Source organism: Paroedura picta, chromosome 3 (assembly GCF_049243985.1).
Source record: "Paroedura picta isolate Pp20150507F chromosome 3, Ppicta_v3.0, whole genome shotgun sequence".
Taxonomy (NCBI): domain Eukaryota; kingdom Metazoa; phylum Chordata; class Lepidosauria; order Squamata; family Gekkonidae; genus Paroedura; species Paroedura picta.
In genome coordinates this window covers 120,095,008-120,118,909 of record NC_135371.1, presented here as the reverse complement: position 1 = coordinate 120,118,909, position 23,902 = coordinate 120,095,008, and the positions used below count along the sequence as shown (strand labels likewise).

At 42.4% G+C, this 23,902-nt stretch overlaps 2 protein-coding genes and 1 long non-coding RNA gene across 8 annotated transcripts in view; 1 reads left to right on the top strand and 2 right to left on the bottom strand.

Annotated features, from left to right (window-relative positions):
* The window catches only part of SHISA6 (shisa family member 6), a 413,188-nt gene that overhangs the window by 277,185 nt on the left and 112,101 nt on the right, over positions 1–23,902 (top strand). The gene's annotated exons all lie outside the window — the stretch shown is intronic.
* LOC143832692 (uncharacterized) overlaps positions 1–23,902 on the bottom strand; it is a 237,413-nt gene that overhangs the window by 187,889 nt on the left and 25,622 nt on the right. The window lies entirely within an intron of this gene.
* Positions 1–23,902, bottom strand: part of LOC143832696 (uncharacterized) — an 84,666-nt gene that overhangs the window by 54,867 nt on the left and 5,897 nt on the right. Inside the window, exon 2 of the long non-coding RNA XR_013229368.1 lies at positions 17,786–17,875. This is a non-coding gene — a long non-coding RNA (uncharacterized LOC143832696). The remainder of the gene's footprint in view (positions 1–17,785; positions 17,876–23,902) is intronic.

Sequence of the window (23,902 nt, the reverse complement as noted above, 5' to 3'; positions counted from 1 at the left end):
CTGGCCCAGCAACTATATAATTTCATAACATTATAATGTTATAACCCAGGGTGGATTTTTTAAATTACATTCAGGACACTATGAGGGGAAGGGGGAAGGTTATCAAAGCTGCAGAATGGTGGGATTAAGGGGCGCAACAAAAACAAAGATGCAAGGCACCATTTTGCAAAACAACACATTTTTAAAAAGGGGGGGGGAGGGAACAAAGCATGATGGGAGGCTGCCTCCACCAGACTCGGTGCAGAAAGCATGTCACAAAATTCAGCCTTGGAAATAAGGGGAGGAAATGCTAGAGTCAACTCGCAGTATCCAAAGGAAATCCAAAGCAAGGCTATAAAATATTCTCCTAAGGTGGAAATGGTCTCTTTCTGTCTTTCTCTCTCTCTCTCCCACACACACACACACACACACCTCTGCTTCCATATCACAGTGCCTCAGTGTGTCATAAATGAGAAGCGGGCAGTCTGCTTCTGCATATGGCAAAAATGCTGGGTAGAAGTCACTGATATTCCATGCAATTGCCCACAATTTATTTATCACTTGCCTTTGTCCCCAATGGAACTCAAAGTGGCTTACATCAGTCTCCTGCCCTCCATTTTATGCTTACAGCAACCCTGTGAGGTAGGTTATGACGAGGGTGTGTGACCTAACAAACTTCCATGCCCCAGTAGGGATTTGAACCCAAGATTCCCAGATGCTGATTCAGAACTCTTACCATTACATTGTACTGGCTCTGAATGGCACAACAAGGAGCAACCTGCTGCCATTTCACCCTTTATAGCAGTGAGGATTGAGCAGTTTTGTGGCCTGACTCCTCAATGCAAGAAAGGAGAAGGGGATGGTGAGCAAGCAGCAACATCCTCACATACTTCCCCAAGCAGTGAGTGGTCCTGTCTGCTCACTGACTTGTTTCCTCACTTTGTGCAACAGTGGCACTTGGGACAAGTGGGCTTGTGTCCCCTTTGCTGCTAATAATGTGAGGGTGGGCAAGCATTCAGGCAGCAGAGGCTGCTTCCTCCTGCACTGTGACTCAGGTGGTAATTAGACAATGACACAGCAAGGAGCAGCTCCTCCCTTCTGTGTCTCCTTCTTCTCAGTTAACCTGGCACCATGACCACTGATGGCATCACAGCACAGAGGAGGAAGCCCACTAGGGTTGCCAGCTCTGCAGAATTTTGGGGTGAGGTTGGGAGTGTATGGGATTTGGGGTGGGGAGGGACCTTACTGGAGTATGCTGCTATGAAGTCCACCCTCCAAGGCAGCCATATCCTCCAGGGGAACTGATCTTTGTTGCCTGGACATTAGTGGTCATTCCAGGGAATCCTCAGGTCCCACATGGGGACTAGCATCTCTAGAGACCACCCATCTGAATAAGCCCAATCCTACTTCTTTCTGCCCCACCAACAACTACTGCTGTTTGTATTTCGTGATAGCAGAGAAGGATGGTTACAACTGTACCCTCCGAGAGCAGGGGGAGTCATTAGCTCACTACAGAAAATAATTGTCCCTCTTACGCTATTTGGTTCACTTTTCATTCTAGAATATCAGCTAAATGTATGCTACTGTTCTGTTTTATACTTACGCCCATTAGGCTTCACCTTGTAACCATCCCCCTCCCCGTGTATTCAGGAGATACTCCTACGCATGGGGGACATTTTCTTGTATATGGCAAAATGGGTTCTGGCCTGTGAGATGTCATAATAAATGTGTTAGTCTTCAAGATGCCATTAAACTTGTTGCTTTCAGGAAACTTTTAAATAAAAAAACTAAAGTGGTGTATGGAGAATGTGACAGAAAAGACCCTGAAAAATTAATAGAGAGGATTTGCATCACTAAGTAATTTCAGTTCTCCAAGGCAACAAATGCCATGATTGGGGGTGGGGGGAGTTGGCACACTGAAAATTAGCCCATGCATCTAGAGAACCATGCAAATGATGTTGATCCCAAATGTGAAAATCCCTGCTGGCAAGAGAGAGGGGGAAATGACAGATAACCTGGAACAGGGGTGGGCAAACTGTGGCCCTCCAGATGTTTATGAACTATAATTGTAGTCCATGGACATCTGGAGGGCCACAGTTTGCCTATCCCTGACCTAGAAGTTGCCCTTATCCTCTATCCTCCTCCCCATGAAACTGAAACAGATCTGAGTTTTGCAAATTAGAGAGTGCAGTTGTATCTGGTTGGCATTCATTAGGAATCTAATTAACATCAATTAGTCAAAGCGATAATACCGAGTCAGATTATTTCAACCCACCCTATGTGAGTGTGTGTACATACACTGTTCTTTCGCTTGCATTTGATAGCAGCAAATTTGAAACACTTGAAAAGCAAACTGGAAACATGATGAGCACAATCGATCATGGGCTCCAATCTTCTGCACTAAATCAACAGGACTTTTGATTTGTCTGGGATGTCTCCAACAAGATCTTATTATTGATTTCTGCATAGACCCAAGAGAAGAGTTCCTCACCGTCCCTATGGGCCAATTCTTTTGGAGACCTAAGCAAGTTCTTTTGGAGACCTAAGCACCTGCCTAAGGAGGTGGTGAACTCCCCCTCACTGGCAGTCTTCAAGCAAAGGTTGGATACACACTTTTCTTGGATGCTTTAGGATGCATAGGGCTGATCCTGTGTTGAGCAGGGGGTTGGACTAGATGGCCTGTATGGCCCCTTCCAACTCTATGTTTCTATGATTCTAAGTCTACTAGGAACCCTACTCAGATCTGTTCAACAAGACTTGTTTCCAGGAAGTGTTCTATTGTACCATTGATTGCACCGTGGATCTTTTTAGTTGCACTGTACAACATTCCTAACTTCCATTCCAGTCTGTACAAAAAGAATTACATGCAGAAACCCTTGTATCTTAAGAATCTCTTTCTAGTTCCTGCCCATCCTCTGTGACAATATAACTGCTGTGAGTTATTTGTCTCTATGTGGCAACAATAATTCCCCATAAATTTGACTTTCTCCATTACTGAAGCAGAACAAAGTTCAAGTCCAGTTGCACCTATAAGACCAACAAAAATTTTATTCATGAATCAGCATGGTGCAGTGGTGAAGAGAGCTGAGTTTGATTCCTTATTCCTCATCCACATGAAGCCTGCTGAGTGACCCTGGGCCAGTCACAGATCTCTCAGAGCTCTCTCAGCCCCAGCTACATCACAAGGAGCCTGCTGTGAGGAGACAAAGGGAAGGAGATTGCAAACCACCTTGAGACTCCTTCAGGTAGAGAAAAGTGGGGGTATAAAAACCTACTTTTCTTCAAGGTATAAGCTTTTGTATGTACATACACTTCTTCAGATATATTGAAATGGAAGTTCTCAGTCATACATATAGGTAGAGAGCAGAGCAGCAAATAAGCATTCAGCATGATAAATGTATTTAATATATACAAGAACCAAACTGGAATAACAAGTTTAGTTTATACAGTCACCATTTGTTTGGATTGAATTCCTCAGGGGAAAACATAAAGGAAATAAGAGATTGATGGGAAGGTGTACCCTTTTAAACTGTGGAATGCTGAAAGTAATTAACTGAGACCCTGATATCACACTATATTCATTTCCTATCAAGCATGGAGGCAACAGTATCACCTCGTCTTCTTTGAGTTGGAGCGATTGGCTGTGCAGTATATCTCCTTTGGCCCCAGACAAGAGAAATATATTCCAATCTACCATTCCAAATTACATTACATTTTAGTATTTGTTCCATTGCAATATACTGTTCCTTTATTGAAGGAAAATGTGCCTTCGGGCAATGACTTTGGTATCTTTTCTGTCTTTTAAAGAAAATAATACACCTGATTCATCCTCCCAAATAATGCTTTATCTAATGTCCTGGTTAAAGGAAACAGATGTGCTTATCTAGGAATTAGGAGACCCAGAGTTAGGAGTCTGAACAAACGGATGAGTTGAAGAGGTACTGAGCAACCAACCTAGATGCAATCATTGTGACAACAGCCTTAGCTTTTAACAGCCTCTGTAGTGCTCTTTCCACTAAGCAAAGCATCAACCTAATTTATTTCAAGTTTCTGAATGGTTTCTTTTGATAGAAAACAGGAGACAATGGCTTGCCTTTGAGGGAGCTACCTTGGCTTATTTGCTTCTCAGTAAGGTAGGAAACTGTTTTAATAGCTATCCAGTTACTGAGACTTCGTAGCAATGTGTGAATTTCAGGCCCTTTAAAGAGCTGAAATTATTACACTCATTTTTGAATCCATTCAAGCCTGCATTTATGTTCCCTTAAAAGTGAAGGTAGTCTAGCTGCCAAGTAGTTAAGTCCGCATGTTATATCTCCCAAGTTATCTAAAGGTCTTCTCATATTATTGGTTTTTAATGCAATGACCGCGCAAAAAGTGGTTACTCTTTTGTGGGCTCAGAGAGGATAAATGGCAATGCTGAGGAAGGAATCACAAAGATTCTTGGTGAAATAATGGCCCCAACTTTTATTGAGTACAATTGAAGGATTGGCACAGCATGGGGATGGATCCAACATCAGCTGATCCACCTGCTGCCCAATAACTACATACCCCAGCCCACCTGTTGGGGGATAAGACCTGGGATCCATGTGGGTGCCAGCTGTTGCATGGTCCAGATGGTGAAGGAAGCCAGCTGGCAGTCCCCAAGACCCTTTAAAGAAGTATACAAATCAGGGAAGGCAGGCACATTAAAGAATCCATCCCAATGCCCAAAATAGCCACAGAGTGGGGTGACTCCCCCAGTCTGCTCCCACCAATGCTCCTTTGTCTGCATCCAGTCTTGAACCTTGTGTAGTCAGATGTCCATGCCCCACTCTGAAAGGTACACCCTATACACCCTAAAGAGGGTCACCTGTTTGAATGAAATGTTCAGATGTGTAAGAATTTACCCCCCCCCAAAAAAAAAACAATTTCTGCAACCTATCACTTTGCTATGATTGGAGTAAAAATTGGAGGTCTTGACATCAATAATCTCTGCTATGCAGATGATACAACACTCCTCGCTGAATTGGAGCATGATCTGAAGACCCTGATAAAGAGACTAAAAGAAGAAAGTGAAACAATGGGACTAAACCTAAATATCAAAAAGACCAAGTTCATGACAACTACTGGCAGTAGCACCAAAGTCACAATTGACAACGAGAACATTGAATGTATTGATGATTTCATCTTTCTTGGCTCTATGATCAATCAAAGTGGTGGATTCAGCCATGAAATCAAACAGCAAATAACACTGGGCCAGAACCCAATGTTAGGCATGAACCGAATATGGAAGAGTTAGGACATCAGCCTTAATACAAACTGCTGGCTAGTCAACGCCGTTGTCTTCTCCATAACAACTTATGGATGTGAAAGCTGGACTCTGAAGAAGGAAGACAGGAGGAGAATAGATGCTTTTGAATTATGGTGTTGGAGACAAATGCTGTGAATACCAAAGTTACCAAAGTTAGAGGGAAGCAAACCAAGTATGTCATTAGAAGGGAAAATATTACGGCTAAAGCTCACTTACTTTGCACACATCATGCGATCAAACTCACTAGAAAAATCATTAATGCTCTGCATGGTCAGTGGCAAAAGGAAACGTGGTCGCCAAAGGATCCGCTGGCTCGACACAATCAAAGCCGATACAAGGATGACCATGAACCAACTAAAAGAAGCAGTCAGAGACAGGGGCGCATGGCAAAGACTTTCTTATAGAATCGCCGGACACAACTGAACGGATGACATCATCATCATCACTTTGCTAGGTCCACCTGTCCATCAAGACTGCCATACACCACTCATGACATACCAACAAATTTACCCACAAAAGCATCATAATAAGGAGTCTAGAATGCAGAGTTTGAAAGTTGGCAGCCATGGTACATGCCAGTATGGTCCTTTTCTGGGAGAAGAGTTCATTCTTGCCTAAATTTATGGTGAAACCTTCACAACAGAGCACGTTGCCACCAAAAACAATTTTTTATTATTTGATAAGGAATTTATGGAGGGAAGGCAGTATGGTATAGCCTGATCAGGGTGTAGTCTGCACAGGGCTTTTTACTCAGTCCCAGATTGACTAAATCCCTGCAGTCTACACTGAATTCGATTTCCATTTTGATTTTGGGCACTTTAAATTTTCCCTCTGCAACAAACATGATTAATTTTAGGTGACCTTACCTTTCCCTTGTGATATTCTGGAGTGGATATTAGCCTCAATATTTCAAAAACCACCATGATTAAATGTGCAGCTCTGTGGTCTTTGCGAAATAACGCTGCTTTGTGCCTACTGCCTCAAATGCTGTAGTAAGGAAGTCTTCCCTGATTGGCCAGGGTGTCAGTTCAAAGTCTTCCCAGTTGCAAGGCTTCCCTTAAAGTGACCGCACTCCAGAAGCCCTAACTTCTCTCACCGGAAATTTGCCTCTTGTTTTTCCCCCTCTTCTGTTGTCTCCAATCCTCTCCCCGCCCCCCCCCCCCCCAGCCTGTTCAAGAAGTCTTTACAAATCTGAAACTTTTGTTTTTCCCAAAATGAAATTTGCATGTAAGAGGAGGGGGAAAGATAGGGTGCCTTCCTAATAGATCCCCCCCTCCCCTTCATATCCTGTGGACTGATTGCAGTGATTATATCGAAGACACAGAAGACTGTAGAAGACAGCTTCCAATCCTGGGTCCTAAAAGGAGAGTTCCTGCTGAACGGAGAAGCAGCAAGGAACTGCATTTCTTTTCACCTTGGACTGAGACAAATGGAAGAGTCTCTTGGATTAAATGGCGCCAAGTCTTTTTGATCATCAAAACCCATTCTGTTGCCATTCTTCCCCCTCCCCCAGGGTTCTGTGATGGTTCTTCTCTCTAGAGATGCTAAAGCTTCTCCTCTGTCTTCCAAACTGACAGGAGAGAGGTTTCCTAGCAGCAAGTGGGGATGGCTTTTGTGGCTTTCAGAGCTGGTAGTCAGGGGCGCTGGAATTGCCACCTGAAGATGGGAGGGGTAAAAGCTCACAACAAGTAGTTCTTAGCTTCATCCAAATGCTACACTTGGTTTCCTCCCCCCCCTCATTCTGAGCTTCCACAATCAAGTGCAGAACATTTTCTGCTTCAATGGGGAGGGGGGATAGAGGAAGACCCAAGTTCAAATCGATCTGAATTCATCAGGATCCACACCAGAATAAAAAAGTGAGTGCAGAATCGGCCCTTGTCAGATCTCAGAAACTAAGCAGTTGAAGGAAAGCCCTAAACCATGAGATTCTTAAAGGACATATTTCTAAAGGGTAATTTCACTGTTGTGCAGATTATCACATTTTCATATACTGTCCCTGCAGAAGAGGAGGCTTGTGAGAAAGTAGGCTATATTATTTTTGTTTGACAATGACATCCTGTGCCTGAATAGCAAGAATTGTGACTGCTCAGAACTTTGTGACCGACTCTGGACTTCTGAAGCAGCCAGAGCTTCCAGTCATGCTCCTCCATCCAAATCCCAACTGCTTTTGGATTTTTCTGCATATGTTAACAGAGAGTGCTGTGGACACCTAGGAAAAACATGACGGAAGCCTCTGCCTGACATAAATCAGTGGCTGGAGCTCCTCATTAGCATCAGCTACGGTGCTTATCTATCTGGCTGACACTTCAGAGTTGCATTGATTCTCAGATAACACTTTGTGCAGCAAGTGGCAATGGTGAGGCAGTTCCACGCCAGTGACTTTTCTGGGATTATTCTGTTCTAATCTCACATCTACAGATAGGGCTTGGATTTACTGTGTAGTAAGGCTTGCTGCCATCAACTCATGCGAAGCCTGTCAGTAGTTCTGATCACTTGCAAATGTTTACCTTGGGCCTCTTTTTCCTGTTCAGTAGGATCATGAGGAGCTACCATGAGCCACTAAAACCAGACACATGACTCAAGCTTCCAGATCTGGGCAGAGTGTAGTCCAGGCTTTTCACACAAACATTAGAGAAAGGAAAGAAAACAAGGGATCAGTTCTATTGATCCATCAAATACCGTTTCCCTTTCTGACACAAATCTCATTTGCCCACTTTAATAAACTATTCTTCAAATTATCTTTGACACATGAGTCTGCTTTTGAGATTATGTACTGAGCCCTAATTAGCAGTTATGTTATTCAGAGGCATTCAGGCAGGGTGCCAGAGTCCATCTCTTTTTCACTGATGCCCTGAATTGTAGAACTGAAGGGCTGGGGTATCGGGGGATTGTAGGAGGACAGGCTTATTTTCCCCCAGTTGCTTTCTCAGATCACCAATAATTGCTCACACTGGCAAAAGAGGGGACTGCTAAGATCTTTGGGTCTCATTAGAATAAATTAGGATAAAGTAGCACAAACAAGATTAGCTTCAAGGCATCTGTTAGTTTATACTTCTATGACAAAAGCAGTTCCCACCTTCCAGTGTTAAGGACCAATTACTACTTTCTTTTCCAAGAGAATGGGGATTTGCATGAAAGTGAAGCCCTTTTCTGGCACTTTAGGCAGGTAGAAGGTAAGTGCATGGTAGGGAGAAGTGGAATGATGGCAACAAGTTATGATCTAGCCAGCAAACATTCATTAGAAAATATAATGTATTTACTTGCAAAAGTCATATCCCGCCTTTCTGCTCTCACAAGGGCCACTATGTGCTCATATACAGTTATGTCTCCATGCAGTCAGGAGCCCTTTTCCCCCCAGGATTTCTGATGACAGGTTGAGAATCCCTTATATGAATACTCTGTATATCCGCATGAATCTGCATAGGTCACAGACAGAGCTCGCCGTCAAAGTCTCACTTCACCACCCACCAACACACACATTTGTCCTATCCCCTTTGAACATTTGAAAAATCACTCTGGCAAAACTAGATAAATTCTTTACTGAAAGGCTTTCTTTCTACTGCTGCCACTCTCATCTTGCCTTGAGTGCATCTGGCAACTCTGCAAGAAACTGAAGCATTTCATTTACTTGGGAGCTGGTGTGATGAGGACAAGATTTACCATACAGGAGACAAAAAGTTTAAAGATGCATCACACCCTAAAGAACAGAGTAGAAACAGGGCTGTTCTTATCATGGTATATAACGATGTAGGCCAAATGCTTATATTGACTGGGCTTGTTATTTTTTTACAATGAATGTATTATTTATTTATAGTATTTATAAATTGTGCTCTCTGCCGAAAGACACTCAAGGCTATGTACAAACTTTATCTACTCCTTCAGAACAAATGGGTACCAGCACACAGGCATACACACACATACACACACACGCAAATACATCACTTGCAGTTCTTAAAGATGTCAGTCAGCCCAATAAAATCTCGTTTGCAGCAATCTAAAATTTGGAAGAATGATTCCACAGAGGAATACTGAGGTGACTGCATTTGCATCAGTCTAAGTCAGCGATTCCCAACCAGAGTTTCAGGGAACTCATCTTACTACTGCACCTAGTTTTCTGAAGGAGCATGTCATCACTTCTGGGGTTCCTCACAGCCTGAACAAATATTTCGGGAGTTCCTTCATGGTCAAAAAGTTGAAAAAGGCTGGTCTAAGTGCAGTTTTCCACATCCAGGAATACAACGGGTGCTAGAGTTTGGCAGTGGGAAGAGGAAGGGGAGGAGATGTCCAGTCTGTAAGGGTATGGGGTTGAATGTGTGTGTGGTGTGGGAGGTTGTGGTGGCATGGTGGCAAATGAGGGCATGGGTGTAGAGATATGGGTGTCACAAGCCTGTAGTTTGGAATGTTTGTTGAATGTGGGAGAGGACAGATCTTTGGGAATTATGCCATAGTGGTTACAGATGAGCTTTCCAGAGCCATGTCTTCAGATATGTGAAGGGAAAGTCAGACTGGAGACCCTTCTTAGGGGGAGATTACATGGCAACCAATTCCTCCCAGTTCTGCATCAATTCCCTTCTTGTGTGAATTAGGCCACAGGCCACAGACACTGAAATGTCCCCCTGCCCCATTACACATGGGGTAGTCACAGTACACAGGTGTCCACCCTGCTTTTTCTGTCTCCATTTTTTCACTGTTGATAAAATGTTATGTGCCCACATTCTTCTTTCATGATCGCTTCTTATAAGAAGACCTGGATTTTGTATCCTGTTGTTTACTACCCAAAAGAGTCTCAAAGCAGTTTACAAACACCTTTTCCCTTCGTCTCCCCACAATAGACAACCTGTGAGGGATGTGGGGCTGTGAGGGGTTTGAGAGAACTGGGAATGGGCCGCAGTGACCCAGCAGGCCTCAGGTATCTCAAAGCAGTTTCTAATCGTCTTCTCTTTCTCTCCCCATAGCACACTCCCCATGAGGGAGGTGGGGTAGAGAACTTCACATGGAAGCTGGCAATCTTGACAGGAAGTCTCTCTGTGCTCAGCAGTCTTGACCTTAGTAAGGTTTTTTATACTGTTTTTTTTTATTTGCCTTCCGATTGGGCCCTCACCCGGACTGGCCCTGCCCACTCTCTGCTCACTTAGCCCTTAACCAAATATGATACCGCTCATCGAGCGGTTAAAGATGATAATTATAATAATTTATTTAGTCTTTTTGACAACATTTTTAAAACAATAGAACGATATTATTATTATTTAAATTTATTCCCTGCCACTTCCAGCAAGCCAGCTTGTGGTGGGTTACAGGACAAAAAACCAACAATACAATAATCCCCTTTAAAACACAGTTATAAATTACATGTTACAATGGCAAGCATGGTGGCAAAAACCAATCCCCCCACCTGCCCCAGCCAAGGCACAGGGCAGAACTGCTGGCCAACACTGATGGAGCAAGAAAATGTGGGGGAGTATCTTCCTTTGGGGGGGACCAACAGATCTTCTCTCTGTACTGGCCTCAGCCGTAGACCTGGTGGAAGAGCTCCATCTTACAGGCCCTGCAGAACATGGAAGGAGAGACTTTATCTACAAAGTAGCTCGCCTTACAGCTTAGATCCAATTTACTAGTATTTTGGCATCCCTCCTCAAGGATGGTAAAAGATCGAACTACCCTGAACAGTTGAGCCAGGCGAGAGCTTGTGGATGCAATTTCTGTGGCAAAATGTTCCGTTTTGCCACTTTCACTGCCATCTCATACACCCTAATAACAGTGCGATAAGATGTTCTTGCTACGTCATCACGAGTTTTCCACCCATGATCCTGTCTCCCAATGGGGAAAAAAACAAGGCTTTTGCCACCAGCATTCCCACATGACCTATCTGAGGTTCAGGCTGCCAGATCACAGCAACAACCACTCTAGTTGTCTCATTTCCCTCTTCCTCTCCTGGAGCTCCCCAGTACACCATGGGGTCCACTTGAGGTGAGGGTGGAAAGGACATCTAGGGGCAATTTTTTCTATGGTAGCTGTCAGGCAGGACTGCCGGTCCTCCACCAGCACCATCAACGAGCCACCAAGAGGCATTGGGTTTCACAAAGCATTCTAGAAACCATTTGGAATAAGTCTCCATGGGTGGGCAAATATACACCCCTCACCCAAATAGGGAAGGAGTAGCATCTTGAGCCGAGCCCGCAGGGTGTAGTGGTCTGACCATGGTATGGCTGATGCCACTTCCAGAGCCACCTCTAGCCCAGCACCAAAGATTAAGTCAAGGGTGTGGCTGGCCTGATGAGTGGGCCCACCAACAAATTGGGTAAAACAGTAATGACTGGGGAAGGCACTGGCAAGGCCACCCTGTATTGAGTCTGCCATGAAAACGCTAGAGGGCATCACCCCAAGGGTCAGACATGATCCAGTGCTTGCACAGGGGATACCTTTACCTTTACCTTTACACTTCTTTAGATATACCTGAAAGGTGTCCCTGGACTCAAACATTGTTCTGATGCTTCAGACCAACACAGCTACTCACCTGAAATCTGGTTTATAAGGAATTATTTTGATTTTTGAGGGCTTTGAGGGTTTATTTACTTATTTATATTCTGCAGGTTGCCATTAGGGAGAAGGCAAAACTGTTTTTCCTATGACTTCTCATTTGCTTACCTAATTTATCATAACTATTTTAAAAGCTGCAGCTGCATGCACAAGGCACACACATGGGAAGCTTAGCTGTGAGTTGTTGGGAAGGTGGGTGAAGAAGCAGTTGTTTCTAAGCATGAATGCAAATCTCCAAAAGGTCCAGACACATTCTCTCTCTCCTCCTTCTCCTCTGAGCCAATCTGAAAAGATGGCTAAAACAGCCCAGTTTTCTGACAAAGCTTGTCCTGAGAGAGGCAGCAGCACAGATTTTGAAGCCAAACCATGTTTTGCACTGCTTGTCCACTGTGGGTAGGTTATCAGCACAGTTTTCAGCCTCAAATTTAGGACTGCTGGAATTGGCTGGCTACTGCATGATTGTTGGAGCAGATTTTGGGGCAGCTGCAGCTGATAGGTAGCAGCAGTTTCCGGAAGGTCCTGTGAAGAGGACTGGAGAATGACTCGGCTGCTTGTTGCTGGGAGTTGCCAGGGATAGATGAGAGGGGTTAGGAAGGAAGAAAGATAGGTTGGCTTGGAGCAGGCTTATTTTCAATGTTAGTATATCATGAGTGAAGAAAGAGAAGTTAGATGTAAGCTGTTTATCATGGATGCTATTATGTCATCTCTCAGGCTTGAGGATCCCCCTTATAAAGAAATCCAGCATGGTACCTCAGTTAAGTGCAATGGACTCTAATCTGGAGAGCCAGGTTTGATTCCCCACTCCTCCATCTGAAGCCTGTTTGGTGACCTTGGGCCAGTCACAGTTCTCTCAAAAGTCTCTCATCCCCACCTACCTCACAAGGGGCCTGTTGTGGGGAGAAGAAAAGAAGGTGATTGTAAGCTGCTTTGAGACTCCTTAAGGTAAAGAAAAGGCAGATATTAATAAAGCTTTTATTTTTCTTCTCCTAAAAGGGGTTTGATTTTAATGGGGTATTGTGTGCTCAATTCCATGATCATGCACTACATACATGTGTGATTTGACCTGTTGTCTATGACTTATCTCACTATCTTAATCTATTTATATATAATTTATTATTTCCTGCTGTTGATTGTGGCACAGTTGCTGCCTGGATTGTGCTAGGATCTATAGGACCCTTATGCCACATGTGGCTGATATTGTTTCTTGGCAGGGGACTGGATAAGCAATAAGGCAAACATACAGCTTTTGTACTGGGTCCTGCTCCTGCAGCTTCCTCTGGACATGCTTTGCCCCAGACCAACTCCTTGTTTCTTTTTTAGCAGCAGGTCTTGTGTGTTTCATTTTGTTTCTGGAACTAGTCTGCTTGGATTACTGTTTTCTCTCAGCCACATTTTAAGCTGTTTATACTGTGTTCATCTAAAAAGCAAAGGAACAGTGACAAAAAAAGCATGACCCTTCTTTTTCTTAGGATTACATTTGTTCAGCTCCTGTATGAAGAATCCAACTGCTTGATTATACTTTGGCTTGTCAGTTAACTGGGGCTTGGTCACCTTTACTTCAACAAGCATGAAGTGCTATCTGTACTATGATGTCCTGTTCAAAGAAGAGAGGTAACTAAGTGGCATCACAGTGCAAGATCTGCTCTCAGAGATGCTTAAGGCAACAGGAAAGCAATCAAATGATTCTGAACACAGTACTGGTCTATACAGTTTTCTTATTTGCCAGAGTTCAATAACAGTTCCTGCTGCTTCTATGAGAAAATACCTTGAAGTCTCTCAGACATATGTCCCTCCCACCTGAAAATATGGATCCTTTCCAGGAATGCAAATCTAGATGTTGCCTAGTGCATTAAACCTACATTTTCCCATCCATTGTCTCCCCCCGCCCCCATTATGCAAGAAACTGATCTCCTGAGGAAATTTGATCACTTGCTTTCATTTAAGGTCTTGAAATATGACTAAAATGTCTTCCCTTGGATTTTTCCTCAGAGGTAAGTTGTTCTGGTTGAGCAGTAATATCAGGGCTCTCTCAGCCTCATCTACCTCACAGGGTGACTGTATGGGGAGAGGAAAGCGAAGGAGATTGTAAGCCTCTTTGAGACCATTTCAGGTAGAAAAAAGTGGCATATAAGAACTGATTCATCATCATCTTCTAATATGATTCAAGAGTTTCTGTGGGAATAAGACACAGGAGAGATGCTTTTATGTCAGATCTCTTGCTATGAGCTTAGTGATTCTGTCTGGTGATTCTGTCTGGACTCCCAGGACTCCCCCCCCCACACACACACACACACACAAACACACACACACAATAGAACACAAGCGTCCCCCTTTGGGTTTTGGAGAGGTGTGGTTGAAAGATATGAGAAACAATGTGAGTAAATTAATAATACATTTTATCTCTTAACGTTTTTAGTGCTAAAGACTATCCCTGCCTTCAGGCTGATTTATCCTGACCTTGTTCTTTTATTCCACAGGAATAAAAACAGTATAAATACTGGCCATTAAAAAAAATTGTTATATTATTATTCTTTGCTCCAGAACTTATTTCATTTGGCTCCCTGAGAAACCACTTCTCCATTTTAATTCTGCCCCTATAACAACTGGCAGATTACAAGTGCTCACTCATAAAGTGCAATCAATGCATTAAGAAGAAATATAAGAATGGTATAAATTGGCCAGTTGTTACCTGATGAGTAGCCATTACCTGCATTTATATGGAACACTTGTAAGCCTCTTTTGTTAAATTAACTTGCCCAACCTATTTATTTCGGATCTTTACAAAGCCATGTTCAATATCCTTTCTTTTTGTTGGAAACCCTAGGATACAAATCCTTATAAGTTGCAATAAGTTCTCTGCTCCTAAATCCCTAAGGAGTCTTTGAAGCTCCTAACAGAACCTTTAACTACAAGTGTGCCAGTTTTAAGGCAGTTTCCCCCCTACCACCTTAAAGCAAAAGAGGTTGTTTTCCTTTAAGTGCAAAGCTAAGCAATTATTTTTAAAATATTATATTAATACATGCACATTCCTTATCTCTACAAAACTTGACAAAATGTTCTTATTAATATGTACAATGGGGAAAGTGCCATCAAGTCCTAACTGACTTATGGCAGACTTGTTGAGTTTTCAAGGCAAGACATGTTCAGAGGCCCTTTGCTGTTCTCTGCCCCTGTGCAGCAAACCCGCACTTCTTTGTTAGTAATCAGGCCTGACCCTGCTTTTTTTCTGAGATTTAAGACACAAGTCACCGTTTTTTTAAATATAATTTTTATTTTTTCCAAAAAGATAGAAATAACATAGATACATATAATAAACATTAGTGAAGCAATTGTTTAGAATCTGAGCATATTAGAACCTGCTCCTTTCCCTTCTGGTTTACTTTTTTAGATAGTTCAGATAAGGACCCCATTGTTCCTGGAAGGCTTCTTCTGATTTTCCATTAACCATTAATGTCAATTTAGCCATCTTGGGAAGATCTGCCAATTTGCTCTATTGACGGTAGCTCATGCGTTTTCCATTTTCTAGCCAGCACTAATCTTGCCGCTGTCGTCGCGTAGAAGAATAAAATTTTTTTGTGTGTTGGGAGGCACTGCAGTGGTAAACTTAATAGCATATATCCAGGCTTCATAGGAAAATTCAACTCCCACATTTTCTGCATTATTGTATGAACCTTAGCCCAATACTTATATATTTTTTCACATTTCCACCACATGTCACCTTTGATGGCCCAGGGCCTTGTCTGGGCCTTTTAGGATAATTTGCCTAGTGTGCAATGCCCAAATAGAATGACCACTAGATTGGAAAACCTTTTATGATTTGCATTCTACTGACACAGGTGGGATGGTCCCAAAAATACCTGTGCAGAGAACAATACAGTTACATGAGATTATATAACTTCCCATTGGAGGCGGGAAAGGTAATGTTCTTTCGGGTCAAACCAATAACCTGAGGTCTCCACCCCCTTGCACATCCCATGGGACCATCCTTGCTGCCACCATGCCAGCTCTCCAGAAAGATCCCAAAAAGGCAACATCCGTTCCTCCCTCCTCCCTGCCAGCCTCCAATGGTTTACATAAACAACTTCAGCTTCTTCCTCTGGCCTTGAGTAAAGGTCAGTTTGACATATCAACATTGGCAATATTTCAAGAGATAGCCAAGTACATACTTCCCCACAAGCTGGGCCTTCTGATTAAGAACACAGTTCTGGAAGCCAAGTTTCTCCTTACTCAGCAAAAAGTTAAAGAGATTTGTCTCACCCCTCACTCCATCACCTTTATTGGCAAAGTGGTTTATGGGATCTGACGTGATCAGACTAACCTGGACCATCCTGATGATGGCAATAAATACAGTAAATGCATCCAAAAGTATGCAAGTATAATTATAGTAAATACTAAGAAGCAGTACCTGTTTCTTACATTCTTTATAAGAGAAAATGGTTTATCTGTCCTTTTATTCTGGGTTCTACAGAATCATAGAGCTAGAGAATCTCTCTGTGTTCTGCAATTTTTACTAATATTTTTTCACATTTCCAACATTTTTCTAACAGTTGGTCTTTCATTTCCATTGTTCACATTGACTAGGACAGCCGCATCCTTCATTTTCTATTCCTATTGACTTATCAAAAATGTTATTCACATCTGGGTGATGTCATTTGCAATATGTGATTTCAAAATGGTTTGGGGGAGCATGGAGAGGGAGATGTATCCTAAAACCAGGGGGGGGGGCACCCAGGCCAGGGGAACTGGCAATTCTATTTACATGATAATCTGCTTGTTATGAATTAATTTAAAACAATGTTCAAGTTGATTTCTCATATAGCAAAAAATAATGCAACCTTACAGTGTTTGGCCTTCTCAAACTGTTATCCTTTTTCTGCATAAAATGCGATCTTCCTCATAAAAGGTACTAACATTCTCTCCCACATATTCTTGTAACATTTATAAATGTTTTTAAAAAATTTAAAAGAAACTCTCATTTGATTCAATAATACTGTCTGAGTCAGCAAATTTTCTACATATATTACATTCCCTTAAGGTTTTTCTTCAATACATCTCGGCTTACAATGTTCATATCACAGGGGTTGGTGTCAAGTTATTCATCTTTTATTTTAGTTTGATAGGATATTACATTGTTATTTTCATCTAACAGATTTTTATACTTTGTTAAATCTCTAATTGAATCTGTCCCTCAAGGGAAAGAGTTCTTTTTACAATCTAGGCCAAGAAGGGAGATGTGTGGCAGTAAAAGACCATTTTCATTTGATACCTGCCCCTTGTTTTTACTCTGATAAATTGATTTATAATCCATGAGGCTTACTCTACCCTCTCCAGACACTTCAGTATGTTGTACTTGGTTTGTTTTAAGCAGTATACCAGACAGGAGCTCACTACAGAGTGGGGGAAACAGTACCATCCAGCCTCTGGAAGGAAAGAAAATCAAAGAGCCATGGAATCAGCTAAGCAAACCTGTGCTGAATAAGCAGTTTTGCATCATGCAAAAATCAAGTTGCAATAAACATTGGAGAAAAATAGCAATCAGCACTCGTGAAAAGGAAACAATGAACTAATTTTCAGTACATATCACCTTAAAGAGTTTACCATGTATTTTGCTCCCAGGAGGGAAGGGAAATAGTTGTACCTTTGGAGCAGGTTTCTCAACAGCCCCAGAAGGATTCTGCCAATTAGGCAGCAGTAGCAGATGCTACCCTAGCTCTGATCCCGGCTTTTCTTGCATGGGGTGGGGGGGGGCATGGAGTATGATGGCACATCTGGTGGGAGTGTCTGGGTGGTGTCACTTCTGATGACTTGTGACTCCCAGGGGTGTGGCAGAGAGGTGTGGCCTGCTTATATCTCTTTTGGGGGTTCTCAAAGCCTGAAGAATGTTTCAGGGATTTCTCAATTGTAAAAAGGTGGAAAAAAGCTGCTCTGGAGGCACATTAAGTATATGTTAACACTTACTGAACATATTTTGAGAAATACCTTTTCAGATATAAACACACATGTACATGATACCCAAGTTGAATGATAATTCCAGATGGGAAGCAGCAATTCCAGATGGGTAGCAGCAAGCTAAGAAGAAGAAGAGAAGAAGAAGAAGAGTTGGTTTTTATATGCCGCTTTTCCCTACCCGAAGGACGCTCAAAGCGGCTTACAGTCGCCTCCCCATTCCTCTCCCCCCAACAGACACCCTGTGAGGTGGGTGAGGCTGAGAGAGCGCTGATATCACTGCTCGGTCAGAACAGTTTTATCAGTGCCGTGGCAAGCCCAAGGTCACCCAGCTGGTTGCATGTGGGGGAGCGCAGAATCGAACCCAGCATGCCAGATTAGAAGTCCGCACTCCTAACCACTACACCAAACTGGCTCTCTAAAACACTTCTTCAGATGCACAAAGTACAGTAAAACTTCTCTGTAGCATTTTATATATTGCACAGTTATATCATTGAAGGCTGTGATGGACTGCAGTTTTAAAAGTTTAGAAGTGGCAAGAAGAAAGTAGAAGTAGAAGTAGAAGAAGAAAGTATACTGGGGTATTGTGGGGAAACACTGGAACAAAAGCCTCTCGACATAAGTATTTAAATCACTGTAAAAAGCTCAAGTTTCATTAAATTGAATCATAAGAACTAAAGTCCATACATGTACTGATTTTACCTCAGATATCAACCCCTGATTTCACCTAGCCTTTCCCCTCTATGTTAAATAAAATATTCTGTTATTTTTTAATTTAAAATGCCTCATGTGCAATTTAAGTTGTTTAAGTGAGCTCCTGATCTTTCTCTCTGGGCTGACTCAACTGGGCTGACTCAACAGCCAAAGTATCATTTTGTGACAGGGTGGGTCAGCCAGAGTTCTTCAACAAAGAACACATTACTAGGGCAGCTCTGTCAGTAATGAGAAAAAAAACAAAGGGAAAATCTTGCCTCTGAGGGAGAGAAATGGAAAGGGACATCATAAAGGCTTATCCGTGAACGAGTAACCATTAGTTCATCTGAATTCAAAGCCAACATGTGAACTCATTTCTAACCTATGGAAAGATCCATATAAGCAAGGAAACATAATCTGACAGAAAATGTAGATGGGGAGCAAACTTTTTCTGCCTGTGGAATTTTGCCCAAATGTAGGTGCTACTGAGAAGCAGTCCAGAACCCTTTCTCAGGGGTCCATGTATAGCTACCAGCATATTCTACCTCAAAGCATATTGGCAGTCGAATCACCTTTGAACCAACTATACTTGTTGGTGAATTTGGTAACATGCTCTTTCTGGGTGTACTAGGACTGCCCTGAGCAGCAGAACATCTGGACAAGACAGTGAACACTGTGATTTTGATTGCTGGCAGTAACCAACCATCTGTGATGAAGGTGACCTGGACACTTGTTCCATTAAATGTAAGTCCTAAGGGTGTTTTCATCATACAAGGGAATTAAAATAGGTTCTTGCTACTTGACAGCTTCTGATGCATCAAAAGATTTTAACCATGACAATGAGTTAACTCTTTGCAAAAATGAGCCTTGACTCAAAAGGATTATTCAATAATGTGAACACAGAATAATTCATCACAACAAGCCAGTACATAGTCATAAATAATGAATGTGAGAGCACAGTAATTCTGCATGTTTTACAAATTAACTGCTGGATGCCTCTAAAAACTATATGGTTCTTATATGCCACTTCTCTCTACCAGAAGGAGTCTCAAAGCATCTTACAATCACATTCCCTTTCCTCTCCCTACAACAGGCACCCTGTGAGGTAGGTGAGGCTGAGGGAGCCCTGATATTACTGCCCCGTCAGAACACCTTTATCAATGCTGTGGCCAGCCCAAGGTCACTCAGCTGGCTGCAAGTGGAGGAGGGGAGAATCAAACCTGCCTTACCAGATTAGAAGTCAGCACTCCTAACTGCTATACCAAGCTGGCTATATATACTAACATTAGTAACAAGCACATATGTAGTGTGAGAGAGGTACCAGGTTCTGTGGACAACACAATGATGACACAGTTCCTGGCAAGAAGAGCTAAAGGGTTCAAATGTAGGCAATGCAACATATCTCTTGCAACAAAGGTGGGGCTAGGGATTGACATCCACGTCACAAAAGGTATCATTCAGGGAATAAGGACATTAACAGTAGAGAAGCTGGTACGGTGAAGTTAGAGAGGTTCAGAAAATCGTTTTGAAATGGCATGGCTTGCCTAAAATAGGGTAAGCCTTTTCTAGGCATAGAAAACAATATGGCATGAAAAACAGAGAAGATAATTTGAGATAATTGAGGAAGCAGACAGTACCTGAGCTTTTATAGGAGGAAAAAAAACTTTGCATACTGCATAATTAAATATTTGTACAATGAAAGTTAGTGAGTAAGAAACTTCTGATTTTGGATCAATGGTATGACAGAGGTACAAAATATTGAAAGAGGTACAATGGTATGACAGAGGTACATGCTAGTCTAAGAATGTCATAACTGATAACACACTAGTCTAATAATAATAACTAACATACTAATAATGACATGGGAAATGTTTGCCATCCTTGGAAAATTACCTACTTCTCTTTCGGAAATCAGCATTCATTGTCACAAGTCAAATTTAAGGTAACCTGGTTATTAATGTTAGGCTGAAGCGTCTGCCTGATGTCAAGTATGTATATGAGAACTCAGATATTGGATATTTGCATTTGTGATTTACTGGAGTTGGTACTTAAAAGGAATAAAATATATTATGACAGCCAGCTAAATGGGAAAAGAAAGCCACAGCTACTGGAACTGCTGTCAGCCCGTTATCACCTTTAAAGATTATAAAAGTTGCATTTTCAGCTATATTTTCATTCTAACTTCTCAGTGGAAGGTTGATTATAATCGGTGCATAAGTTTCAGCTAATTACATTACAGCAGGCTTTCTCAACCAGGTTTTTCATGAAACTCTGGGGTCTCGATGGCCCTGGAGGGGTTTTCTGAATGGGTGGAAGTTAATTATTTTTGAAGCATTTATCATGATATGACCAGATATGTTAATCCACCCCCCCTCCCAAAATAGCCAATGATGGGCCTAGAGGGCTTGGGAAGGGGAGCGGCCCCAGGTAGACATGCACACAGCTATGCTTCCCAACCATATTCTGCACCATTGTGACACTTCTGGGGTTTCTCGAAGCCTTAAGAATGTTTCAGGAGTTTCCCAATGGTAAAGAAGTTGAGAAAGGCTGCAATAGAGGTACTGTTAGGAAGTACCATCTTACTTGCTGCTAAGAAGGCTCATTCTGATAATATGCTAGTGGGATTATTTATTTTTGTCATATGGCATGAGAGAGCACTAGGTCATCTACTGTAGCGGTCCCCAACCTTTTTAGGGTTGAGGACCGCCTCCAGGGGTGGGTAAGAGCCAGCGGCCCGTGCGCTGTGCGTGCACATTAGCGCCACCTGGTGGTGAAAATGCGCATGCGTGGCAGCTCCACGCATGAGTGTTTGTGTCTGCCGGCATGCTGGCGGCTGAACCTGCCTCTTCTCCAACCTCCCTTGAAGCAAAAAGCTAGCTGGGCCACAAGCGAAGTAGCCACTTTGGCGGCTGCTTCTCTCATGGCCTGGTAAGCTTCTTGCTGCGGGGGGGGGGGGGAGAGGCAGGCGTGGCGGCCCATTACCGGTAGCGGGCCGCAGACGGGGGTTGACGACCCCCGATCTACTGCAAACCTGCTGGCAGTCCCTGGCCCCAAAGACATCCACCAGGCCTCGGTCAGAACTACGGCCTTTTAATCCTTGGCTCCAACCTAGTGGAATGAGTGGCTGCCTGAGACTAGGGCCCTGATGGAGCTATTATAGTTCTGCAGGCCTGCAAGGTGGCAGGGTGAATATTGAAAGGACCTCCCCCTGATCCGACAGTTCCTCTCCATTTTCTTCATCATCTGTGCTACTGAGGGGCCTGCCATACCCAGCAGGCAGAATATGGAATGATAGCAGGTGCATGGGGGGAGGGGGAATAGATTATCAGACAGTTAATTAGGAATTAGCTGCCAGGAAGTGGGACATTTTTAGTGATCTAAAATGTTTAATATATATGTCATTAATAAAATATCTATGTATTTAACAGGTTGAAAACCACCTCGAGCCCCAGTGGGGAGAGGCATTCAAGAAATCCAATAATAGCAATAGTAATAGTAATATAGCCAGGAGATCCTAAAATTGTCTTTTCTGATGGTTAGTCTTTCAATTTAATTAAAAAACAGCTTTTGAAATGATAAATAACCCAGTGTTCTATTGTCCCTTTATGGGTGTTTTTCCCCCCTCTTTTTTTGGGGGGGGCAGGTTCTGAACACTTAAGTTATTCATTCCAGTAGGATTTTCTGTAATCTCTTGATAGTCTCTGGAGTCCTGATGAGACCTAGCTCATCATGCATTAAACAGTTCATTTCAATATTTTGAAACTGTATTCAGTTTTGCCATTATGTCAACTTAAATGTATTGATTGAGACCATAGCTTGTTCTCTACCACTTCATCTCCTAGTGATGATCCTGTATTAGGTTGCACAGGTACATATAACACGTAAGTAAAGAGATTTTTCAGGGATAGGGGAGACCAGCAACTATGAATATAAATATGAATATTGAAAATATTCTATTCTATTTGACACAGAAACTGAGTTACATTCCATATGAACCGGCCTGAGCCTCATGGTTTCATGAAACCCTGGGGTTTCTTGACAGCCCTGGAAGGGTTTCCTGAATGGGTGAGAGTTAATTAATTTTTAATATATTTTAAACATTTGTTAAATGTTTATCAGGTGATATGACCATATATTTTCATGTCAACCCACCCTCCCTCCCAAAATGGCCAATGTTGGGCCAGGAGGGGGCGGGTAGGGGCCCTGGCATGTACACAGCTATGCTTCCCAACCATATTGTGTATGATTGTGCCACTTCTGAGGTTTCTCAACGCCTGAAGAATGTTTCAGGGGTTTCTCAATGGCAAAAAGTTGGAAAAGGCTGCTCTAAAGTCCCTTCCAATTCTACCTCTGGAATGTATTTATCATTGTTAAAAGGTATAATAATATTCTTGAAAAGAAAATGGTACCTGAAGTTTGGTCTCTGTGGTACAATAAAAAAACACTATTATTAGCAGAATCATTTAAGTATGACTTGTAGTCTGAATATGAGGCAGTGCCATTCATAAGACATTTTGCAATTTTGCACTGCAATTAAAATGACTACCAAGCCAAAGAATGACCAGGCTTACAGACTGGCAAGTAACTGAATTGGCAAAACCTGATTAGTAAGCATTGTAATGGGGTTACTCTGAGAGAGGGGACACACATAGCATTTTATAATTTTGAGGGACCAAGTTTCTTTAAAATTGTAAACTTTCCTCTCAGTTACAAGACATTTTAAGGGTAGAAATGGTCTCTTTGCCATTAGATAAGTGTAGACCGTTTCTGCATAAAAGACATACCCTGTTTTAGCCTCACTTTGATTATCCATTGGAAGCTGCAAATTGAAATTTGCTTTTCACATTTGGGCTTTCCTCCCCTTATTTCCCTGGCTGAAATTTGTGACATACTTTCTGCATTGAGGCTGATGGAGGCAGCCTCCCATCACGCTTTGCTTCCTTCTCCTTCTTGAAAAATGTGGGGGCTTTGCAAAATGGTGTCTGCTTGCACCTTTGTTTTTGTTGCACCCCTAATCCCACCATTCTGCACCATTTATCACTTCCCCCCTTCCTCCCAAAGTGTCCTGACTGTAATTTTTTTTAAAAAAAACTGTTATAACATCATAAGCTTGTTGTGTAAGCCCACAAGACTGCTTTTTAAAAAACTTAAGAACAGCATTGCAATGCAATCACCTCCTTTAATAAAAAAAAAAGCAGATATGTCGGGAGGAAGGGAGGATGGCAATGAAGAAATTGGCATTCCCAAACAACTCAAAATGGCAGGCACAGGGAAAAACCCGGTTGCACTCATTACCACATTTAGCAGCCCCAAATCAGACCCCATTAGTCTCCACATTAAAAAATGAAAACTGGTTTTCTGGGGTTTCCTTTGCTATAGAGCAAGTGAGGAGGCTATTTGGGTCTGTGCCTGAGGAGGCGAATTTCAGTGCACAAGCAGACAAAAATCTCACCCCCT